Source organism: Arachis ipaensis, chromosome B8, assembly GCF_059453495.1.
Source record: "Arachis ipaensis isolate K30076 ecotype BB chromosome B8, ASM5945349v1, whole genome shotgun sequence".
Lineage (NCBI taxonomy): Eukaryota > Viridiplantae > Streptophyta > Magnoliopsida > Fabales > Fabaceae > Arachis > Arachis ipaensis.
In genome coordinates, this window is record NC_142443.1 from 18003713 (window position 1) to 18014787 (window position 11075).

Genomic DNA, 11075 nt, shown 5'->3' on the forward strand with positions numbered 1-11075 from the left:
ATTTTTACTAAACTCTTAACTGATGATAGGTTGTATCAATTAAGAATTGCTTTGAGTATTTTAAGTAATGCTTATTTATTTTGATTGAACTGACGAGATCTTTTGAGTTTTTGTCCTGTAGGACATGATGACATATTCTGGACAGATGATGAACAACTTCAAATTTTCAAGCGGCCACCTTTATATTCTTCTTGATTGATTTTGTGATCTCAAACATTTTTTTCAAAAATATTATCTTCCTGTATGAAAACAGATTTTAATCAATTATTTTTTGTATTAATCATTCTATTTATTTTGAAAATCTTTCCTAAAATTTCTTTTCAAATTAATTTCAAGATCTTTCCTATTTGAAAGGAATTTTATTTTAGTCCTGCATTAGATATAAAACATCTTGTCTTCCACAAATATTTTCATAACTGCTCTTTTTTCAGCATTGATCACCACCATTCTACATTCCTCTCACACACATTTTATATAACCACCCTAGTATAAAGTTAAAATGGCATGAAGAAAGATAATCACTAGAAGAGGAGGATATCACTCATACCCTCAAACATGCCTTTCTCAACCTTCTACCTCTACCATCTTTCTTGACACCACTTCTCTATCACCACCATACCATATCACTTAACCTCCTACCACTATTGCATTTATGGTGAGAACTAAGATCTCCACTCGTCGCTTCGTTGCTGCTCCCCAAAACCCAATTCTTCACACCCTAACTCTTCGTGAGGCAAGAGGCCAATCACTGAGGAAGAAGAAACCTGTGAAGCTTTTCCTCCTCCTTCTAAAATCCGTAGTATGGATTCTCATTTCTCTCTCCATCCCATTATTGAGCCAAGACTGCATGACCCTATAGCCTCCAAATCTAAATATGCCAAGATTTTAAAAGAAAATTTTGATTCCAATAAGTTATTGAATTTAACAAATTGTCATTTCTTTCAAAATGGCATCATTGATAGTCCCATAGTTACTCCAAAATTGGCTTCACTCAAAACCTTAGTTGAGAAAGGTTTGGATTTTACTCAAACCATTAGTCGAGGATGGCTGCCTTTGTTCGCTATTTACGATAAAGCGTATCCTAATTTGGTGAGGCAATTTTATTCAAATATGAAATATGAAGATGCCAAGGTGGTTTTGTATGTGAAAAGCAAAATCATTGTTCATAATAAGGAACGCATTTGAGAAATATTAGAATATTAAGGTATTGGAATCGATGTTTTCACTTTTGAAAAGTGGGATCCTGACCTTCATGTTAGCATAAACACTACTCTTATGATCATCTGTGAACAAGTAACTCTTTGCTTCGGCCTAACACCCACTCATAAAATCCTTGGCCTAGTTAACGCCCAACCCCATTGCATCATCACACTTTATCCTACCTCAAAGTGGCTCCTTCTAATGTGTAACTTTTTGGGATACTCTAGTGTTGTATGCTCTCATTTAAGGGATTCACATCTCTTTTGTATACTTGATGATGAGGCATATGTATGAATGTGTGAAAAGTGAGAAAAATTCTACTTTGCTTTATGTCCTTTTTCTTACAAAATTTTTTGCATACTTTAATGTTAATTTATTTGCTGAAATTGCCAAGGAGCATAACTCATTCTTAAAAGGAGGTGGTGCAATGAGAAGAACTAGTGTACAATACACCACCATTGAACCTCCTAAGGAATTTCGGATGCTAGAATCTCTCACTGATCCGAAAAAGAAAAACAAGGGTTCTAAAATCAAGGTTCTTTTGTCAAAGATGTGATCCATAAGGTCTCTAACCTTGCTGATTTGATGATAATGCACAAAATGCAAAGGAGAGACGAAGCTAACCTTGAATTGAAGATTAGAAAATTCCAGCAAAGGATCGGTATTGTTGAGCAATACGTTTAGGAGCTTGATGACTTTTCTATTTCTCTGAGGAAGAAGAAGAAGCGAAAGGATCAACTGGTGGATCTGATTTTGATGCCTAAATGATATTTTTGCTGCTATTATTCTGATGAAACATTTTAGAGTTTTATCTCCTAACTGTTTATTTTGCTACACTATTATGGATAACTGTAATTGTTATTAACCACCTTTATTATGAACTGTTAGAACTTTTTTTGGCTACATGTACCTTTTTTCATTTCCCTCCTTGATGGCAAAAGGGGGAGAAATTAAAGAGATTTAACTTTTATGATTTATGTCTTATGGACTATATTATGCATAGACTTATTTTCGATGTTTTTGGTATCCCTTGCTTTGATATTGGTTTTAATTGCTCTGATATGTATTATTTTTGTGCTCCGGTACCTTATATTATAAGCACTATATTTTGTCTAGTATATCTTTGCTATGTGTATGTTGTTTTAGTATATGATCAAGAACCAAAGCTTTGTGCTCTTATTCCTAATTGATGGATGCTTGATAAACCACTATTCTATGGTTTATAATGTGTTTAATTGTGTGGTTTTTATCATGATCTTTACCCACTTATTCATATGATTAGCATGCATTTATATTTCCTTCCTAAAATTATTACATGATTGAAAACTTGCTTCCTAGAGACTTTTAATTATGTATTTTAATTCTCCTTTATTCCATTCGATGCCGTGATTTGTGTGTTAAGTGTTTCAGGCTTTATATGGCATGAATGGGTTGGAGATTGGAAAGGAAGCTTACAAAAATGGAAGAAACACAAGAAATTGAGGAGATGACCAGCGAGAAGCGACGCGGCCGCATGCTCACGCGACCGCGCGGAAGAGAGGAAATCACAGTGACGCGGCCGCATGGCTCACGCGACCGCGCGGATTGGAATAGCACAAGTGACGCGGAGGCGTGGACGACGAGCCCGCGTGGCAAAGCAAAACACCGAATAACGCGTCCGCATGAATGACGTGATCGTGTGGCATGCGCGATCTGCATAATCTGCAGAATTTTTTGGGGGCGATTTTGGGCCCTGTTTTGACCCAGTTTTCGGCCCGGAAAGGCAAACTAGAGCCAGAGAACATGCAGAAACCAAAAAACAACATTCATTCTACACAAGTTTTAGTTTTTAGATCTAGTTTTACTCCTCCTCTAGGTTTTCTCCCTACACATTCATAGTTCTTAGGATTTTGTTTTCTATTGCTCTTTGCATTGGGATATTGAGAAGAGTTATTACCTCATCAAGACTTCGTCATTCTAGTTCGTTTTCTTTACTTGGCTTTACTCTTCCATGTCCTTTAATTTACTCAATTTTACTATTGGATTATTTTAGAATTTATTAATACAAGAGTTACTTTTATTTTTAATTGATTCCTTTGAGTTTTATTTATCATGCTTTCTTTAATTCCCCTTCCTATGTTATGAGTTCTACATTCACAATGAGCGAGTAGTTTCCTAACTTGATGGGGAGTTGATTGAAAGGAACCCTTGAGTTGGAATGCTCAAAAGAGAGATTGTAATTGGGTTTATTGTTGGATGGCTCTCTAGTCACTAACGCTAGTCCTTCTAAGTAAGCGGATTGGGACTTGTGACTAGAAACAGCATTCCAACTTGTTTGACTTTCCCTTATTTAGTAAGGGATAACTAAACAGAACGACCTTCAATTATCAATTAATCTTGAGAGTACTGCAACAAGAATAGGGCTTCCAACTAATCTACTCCCATTCAAGGCCTTTATTTAAATTACTTAATTTCTCCAATTTAATTTTCTTTTTATTCAACTCAAACTCTTTTTGAAAACATCTGATTAATAAAATAGCACACCTTTCTGTAACTCGTTGGGAGACGACCTGGGATTCATACTCCCAGTATTTTAATTTTAATTTTTGTGACAACCCTTCTAAATTGATAAGCGGATTTCTGGTTGGTTAAGAACTATACTTGCAACGCATATCTTATAACAATTCTTGACTCGCCAATTTCCGCCACGTCAATTTTTAGCGCCGTTGCCGGGGAGTTGCAATAGAGTGCTAAAGTTATTAATTGGAATTTATTTATTTTCATTTTATTTTATCTTGCTACTATGAGCTGCTTGTTTCTTTCATTAGATGACGCGTTCACTTCCTGATCCAAACTTGCCAGTATTCGATCCTGAGATTGAAAGAACTATTTCACGAATAAGGAAAGCTCGGCGTCGGTTAGTCCTCTATGAGGGCGGATCTGCAACGTCACTTGAGAAAGAAACCAGTCCCCGTTCTACTGATTTGGTTGATTTACGTGCAGGTAACATGGCAGCAGCTAGGAGAGTTACTATCCAAGAGGCTAGAGCCCCTGATTTTACAATGCAACCATTTCAAGCGCATCACCTAGTGGTGGCTACAGACTTTGAAATAAAGACCGCACTGCTTAATTTGATGCCCAAGTTTTATGGCTTGCCTGCTCAAAAGCCTATCAAGCACCTGAGAGATTTTCAAGCAGCCTGTTCTACCGTCAGGCGTGATGGTGCAGATGAAACTTCAATTTTGCTGAAAGCTTTCCCATTTTCTCTTGAGGGGAAGGTAAGAGAGTGGTACTACACTCAACCCGCAGCAACTGTATCCAACTGGGATACACTGAGAAGAGAATTCTTGGAAAAATTCTTTCCAGCTGAAGTTACTGATAAACTGAGGAAAGACATTTCCATGATTATTCAAGATGAATCTAAGACTCTCTATGAATACTGGGAGCGCTTCAATAATCTTCTGGAAGCATGCCCCCACCATATGATTGACAAGATAGTGTTACTCGGTTACGTCACACAGGGCATGAAGCCCCAAGATAAGACCACATTGGAAAGTGCTATCAATGGATCTATGAAAAAAGTATAAGACCACTGACGAGGCATGGCAATTGATCAGCGACTTAGCTGAATCTACTCGAAATCACAGGCAGAAACAAGGCCGTTCAAAAGCCGTTGCAGAAGTATCCTCTAGCAGAGAGACTGCTGCTCTAACTCAGAGTATCTGTGAAATGACCAACTTACTGAAGCAGATGCAATTGAATCAACAACAAGTTCAGCAAGCTCAACCTTCTCCACCACAGCAAGGCCAACAGTTAGTCTCACAGAGAGTTTGCAGAATCTGTACTGATTATAGCCACTATACTGATGAATGTCCGCAGCTCCAGTAGAAAGACAACACCGTGGCAGCCACTCATAACTTCTATGACCGCCCCAACCAAGGGTACAATCAAGGTGGCAACTACAACCATGGATGGCAGGACAATTCTAACCAGAATTAGAGGGACAACAACAACAACAGAGGAGGCAGAGACAATCAGGGAAATCAGAGGTGGAATAATAACAACAACAGGCAGCAGAACCAGAACCAACCTTACAGAGCACCTCACCTGAGACAATCCCAAGGACCACAGAATACCCAACAGCAGCCCTCTCAAATTACTTATCCTTCCTCATCTTCTAATGATGATTTACTACAATCCATTGATCGGAGACAACAGACCATGGAAAATAACATTAATGCCACTCTAAATGGTCTGAACGCTACTTTACAAGCTCTTATCTCACAGATTAGATCAATGAATAACTCTAATAACCAGGCTTTGAGCTCCAGTGGAATTCCCTCTCAACCATTACCCAATCCAAGGGGTGGCATTAATGCCATCACCCTAAGGTCCGGAACCACACTGCAGGAGAGGAATCAGGAGGAGCCAAGCCCACCAGAACACGCCTCAGCTGAAGAGGTAGTAGAAATAGAAGATGTTGAAGAGGAAGAGGACATACATGACATAGCTGAAAAAGAAGACGTTCAACCACAGGAGGAAGCATCAAAAGGCACAGATACTGCAGAAGACACCACTTCTATTCCATTTCCACAACTTGCAAGGAAGCCCAGGAAGTAGCTGGAACCTGATCCCAAAATGGTAGAGATATTCAAAAAGGTTGAGGTAACTGTTCCTCTTTTTGATGTTATTCAACAGGTACCTAAATATGCAAAGTTTCTAAAAGATTTATGTATACATAAAGACAAAATTAATGAATTAGAAACTATTCCTTTAGGTAGTTCCATATCTGCTTTAATGGGAGATTTACCTGAAAAGTGTAGTGACCCAAGTCTTTGTATGGTTAATTGTACTATTGGTGGTGTGATAATTTCTGACTGCATGTGTGATTTAGGAACATGTGTGAGTATAATGCCTTTGTCTATATATGATATTTTGAGGCTCCCTCCCTTAAAAAGGTCGGCAGCTCGTTGTGTTAGCAGATAAAAGCATTATTACAGTGGTTGGAGTTACTGAAGATGTATTAGTGGGCATTAACGGACTCACATTCCCCACTGATTTTTATATCCTGGAGATGCCCCAAAATGACTCAGAGAAGCCATCATCAATCCTACTCGGAAGACCATTCCTGAAGACCTCGAAGTTCAAATTAGATGCTTTTTCAGGAACATACTCTTTTGAAATAGATGGCCGAGTAGTAATCTTCAATCTGAATAGAGTTATGAAGCATCCTCCGGAGGACCATTCTATCCTCCGGAGGACCATTCTATCCTCCAGTGTGACATTATAGATGAAACCGTAGCTGAAGTTCACCAAGAGGAATTTGAAGAGAAGTACATAGGACAAGGTCCAAGTGTGGGGACATTCTCAGAGGACAATGACAGTGCTTTACCATTGTTACCAGCTCCAGACAACCCAGAGCCTGACCATGAGCAGAAGTTAGAGTTGAAACCCCTTCCTCCACACCTCAAATATGCTTACCTTGAAGACGAGCAGAAGTTTCCAGTTATCATTGCAAGGGAACTCACTTCTCAACAGGAAGAGCAGTTACTTAGTGTGCTGAGGAGGCACAAGAAGGCAATTGGGTGGAGTTTGACAGATATAGTAGGCATCAACCCTCAAGTATGTGAGCACAGAATATTTTTAGAAGAGGGAGCAAGGCCCGTTCGTCAACCCCAGAGAAGACTAAACCCCACTATCTTAGAGGTTGTCAGAAAGGAAGTGACCAGACTACTAGAGGTAGATATCATCTATCCCATCTCGGACAGTGAATGGGTAAGCCCAGTACAAGTAGTGCCAAAGAAGTCTGGAGTCACTACAGTGAAGAATGAGCATGGAGAGCTCATAGCAACCAGAGTACAGAACGCTTGGAGGGTCTGCATTGATTACAGACGCCTCAACCAAGCCACTCGTAAGGATCACTATCCTCTTCCATTCATTGATCAAATGCTGGATCATCTGTCAGGTAAATCAAATTATTATTTTTTATATGGTTACACAGGTTATTTCCAGATTCATATAGCTCCTGAGGATCAGGAAAAGACCACTTTTACATGTCCTTTTGGGACTTATGCTTACAAGAGAATGCCCTTTGGCTTGTGCAACGCACCAGCTACCTTCCAAAGGTGCATGATGAGTCTTTTTTCTGATCTTATTGAGGACTGTATGGAAGTTTTTATGGATGATTTTAGTATTTATGGCGATTCCTTTAGCCTTTGCTTGGATGGATTATCTAGAGTATTAGATAGATATGTCAGTACAAACCTTGTATTAAATTTTGAAAAATGTCACTTTATGGTTAAACAAGAGATTGTACTAGGACATGTTGTGTCTAATACTGGCATTTCTGTAGATCCAGCAAAGGTGGATGTTATTTCTAGTTTACCTTACCCCTCTTCTGTGAGGGAAGTCCGTTCGTTCCTTGGCCATGCAGGTTTTTACAGGAGATTCATTAAGGACTTCAGTAAGGTAGCACTTCCCTTATCTAGGCTACAGCAGAAAGATATTGAGTTCGAGTTCAGTGAGGATTGCAAACAAGCGTTTGATAAGCTGAAGACCGCCCTGACTCAAGCTCCAATTGTGAGAGGACCAGACTGGAGCCAACCATTTGAAATAATGTGCGACGCTTCCAACCATGCAGTAGGAGCTGCACTGGCTTAGCGTGAAGGTAAGGATCCTTTTGTTATTGCTTATGCGTCTAAAACTCTAGATGCCGTACAGTCCAATTACACTACTACTGAGAAAGAGCTTCTTGCTATTGTTTTTGCTCTGGATAAATTCCGAGCCTATTTACTTGGTACGAAGGTAGTAGTGTACTCAGACCACGCAGCTCTAAAGTATCTATTAGCTAAAAAGGAGTCCAAACCAAGGCTTATACGTTGGATACTGCTATTACAAGAATTTGATTTAGAAATTAAGGATAGGAGTGGTAACCAGAATTTAGTGGCAGATCACTTGAGTCGCCTTGAGCACATTACAGATGACCCCACTCCTATAGCTGATAATTTCCCATTTGATAACCTACAAGCAGTATCTGAGGTCGTCCCTTGGTATGCACCTGTAGCTAATTATCTAGTTAGCCGCACCTTTCCTCCAAACTTTTCTAAGCATCAAAGAGACAAGCTGAAAAGTGAGTCTAAATATTATATATGGGATGACCCATATTTATGGAGATGTGGCACTGACCAGGTAATTAGACGGTGTGTGCCTCAATCAGAATTCCAGTCCATCTTAGAGGCCTGTCACTCATCTGAGAGTGGAGGACATTTTGGCCCTCAAAGAACAGCTAGAAAAATTTTAGACTGTGGATTCTGGTGGCCTACTCTTTTTAGAGACGCTGCTGAGTTTTGTAAATCTTGTTTCCCATGCCAAAAATTTGGTAATATATCCAGGAGGGATGAGATGCCTCAACAAATTATGCTTTTCTGTGAAATTTTTGATGTTTGGGGCATCGACTTTATGGGTCCATTTTCAAATTCTAATGGTTATTTTTATATATTGTTAGCTGTGGATTACGTTTCCAAATGGGTAGAAGCAATTCCTACCCGCACTGATGATGCTAACACTGTTGTTTCCTTTGTGAGAAACCACATTATTTGTCGCTTTGGATCACCACGAGCAATCGTGAGCGATCAAGGCACCCATTTTTGTAACAGGAGACTAACAGGATTAATGAAGAGGCATGGGATAATTCATAAGGTTGCAACAGCCTACCATCCTCAGACTAATGGGCAAGTCGAGGTGTAAAACAGAGAGATAAAGTGTATCTTGCAGAAGATAGTCAAACCTCATAGAAGAGACTAGAGCACCAGGCTACAAGATGCACTCTGGGCATACAGAACAGCATACAAAACACCCATTGGGATGAGTCCCTTCCGCTTAGTTTATGGAAAAGCTTGTCATCTCCCTATTGAAGTAGAGCACAAAGCCTTTTGGGCAGTAAAGGAGTGCAACATGGGAATTGAGAAAGCCGGAGCTGAAAGGAAGTTGCAACTGCAAGAACTGGAAAGCCTTCGCCTAGAAGCTTATGAGAACTCAAGACTATACAAGGAGAAGATGAAGGTTGTACATGATCAGCACATCAAGAGAAAAGAGTTCCAACCTGGGGACTTAGTCCTCCTTTACGAATCTCGACTGAGACTCATGCCAGGCAAGTTGAGATCAAGATGGGATGGTCCATACAGAGTAGAGAAGGCCGAACCATACGGAGTTTATCACCTAAGCCATCCTTCAAGCTCTGAACTTATCAAAGTTAATGGACATTGTTTAAAGCTATACCATGGAGAGAGGATGCAGAAAAACAAGGAGCTCGAGATCTTCCTCTTGGAAGATCCTCACATAGCCGAAGATTGAGCTAATGGAGCGTCCAACTTACGGACGTTAAAGCAAAGTGCTAGGTGGGAGACAACTCACCATGATATGATCGTTCTTTTCTTTATTCTTAGTTTTTCTATTTAATAACTCTTCTCTTTATTAGTACATTTCGTGCATCTGCATTTACATACTTTTATTTTTATATAAAAAAAATTTTACGCGACGCGACTGCCTCATTGACGCGTCCGCGTCACAGGAGATGGGAGGAATTAATAAAATGAACAGAGAGTCACGCAGGAGCGTGGCTGGAGGTATGCCAATGGCACAAATTTCCCCACGCGATCGCGTCGGTGACGCGTCCGCGTCACATGGGAACATTGGCCTCCCACGCGACCACGTGACCCACGCAGCCGCGTGCCCTGGAATTCGACGTCAAAAGGGTGTACGACCGAAAGTTGTGCTAGAGTGGTGCTGGATTGGTGCTGAAAGCACAATCCTTCGCACGCGGCCACGTGACCGACGCGACCGTATCATATCCTTTTCACGACCACTCACGCGATCGCATGCCCCACGCGATCGCGTCACCCAATATTTGGCAATTAATGACTTTGAACAGAGAGTTGTGCGAGTGCGAGGCTGCCCTCGCGCCCGTGGCATAAAACGGGTCAAGCGACCGTGTGACCGACGCGACCGCGTTAAGCGCAAGTCGCGCGACCGCATGCCCCACGCGGCCGCGTCACTTGCACCGCACAGCTTCCCTAATTTTTCACTTATCTTATCTTTTCTCTTCCCCAAATCCTATTTTCTCTTTTTCCCTCCTTCTTTCTTCTTTCTACCTTCTTCCTTCTTTCTCACTTTTTACTTTCTCTCTCTCACCTCCATTAACAAGGTTTTCTTTTCTTCTCCTCTCCTTACTTTTCTATTTTTCTTCTTATTTTTATATGTTATCTTCTTTTCTTTTCTTTTTACTTTCATTATTCATATTTTCTTTTTCTTTCTTTTTCCTTTTTACTTGGTGTTATATTTGAGTCATTATTTCTCATTATATGCTTGTGGATTGTTCTAAATTTGTTTGGCAATTATATATTACTTTTTAAAGGGTTGCTTGCATGTTCAATTTAATACTTTTCATACATTATTTCACCATGCATGCTATGTGTTTGTGAAAAAGCCCATATGGCTTATGCACTTTTCTACGTTATTCTATTCTACTATTAATTGCCCATTTTTCACAAAATCCCTTTTATATTTTATTCGTTGAAAATAATTGTCAATACAAACGTGATGGTTTGTTACGAGTGATGCTTGATCTATGCTACTCATGCCTTTGCCAACATGCCAATAAACACCTTGCATTCACTTGCCATCATATGCACTAACTATTTTCCATTGATGACTTTTCACATGTAGTCATGACCATGTGTTAACATCATTTACCTTTAAATGTGCATTCATAACCATCCTTTTCCGTTCTCTTCCTTACTCTATCTCTTTGAATTTAATTTACTTTCTCTCTCCTTTTTCAGAATGGCCACCAAGAAAGGAAAAGAGAAAGCTACTCCCAAATCAACAGCAAGGAGAGG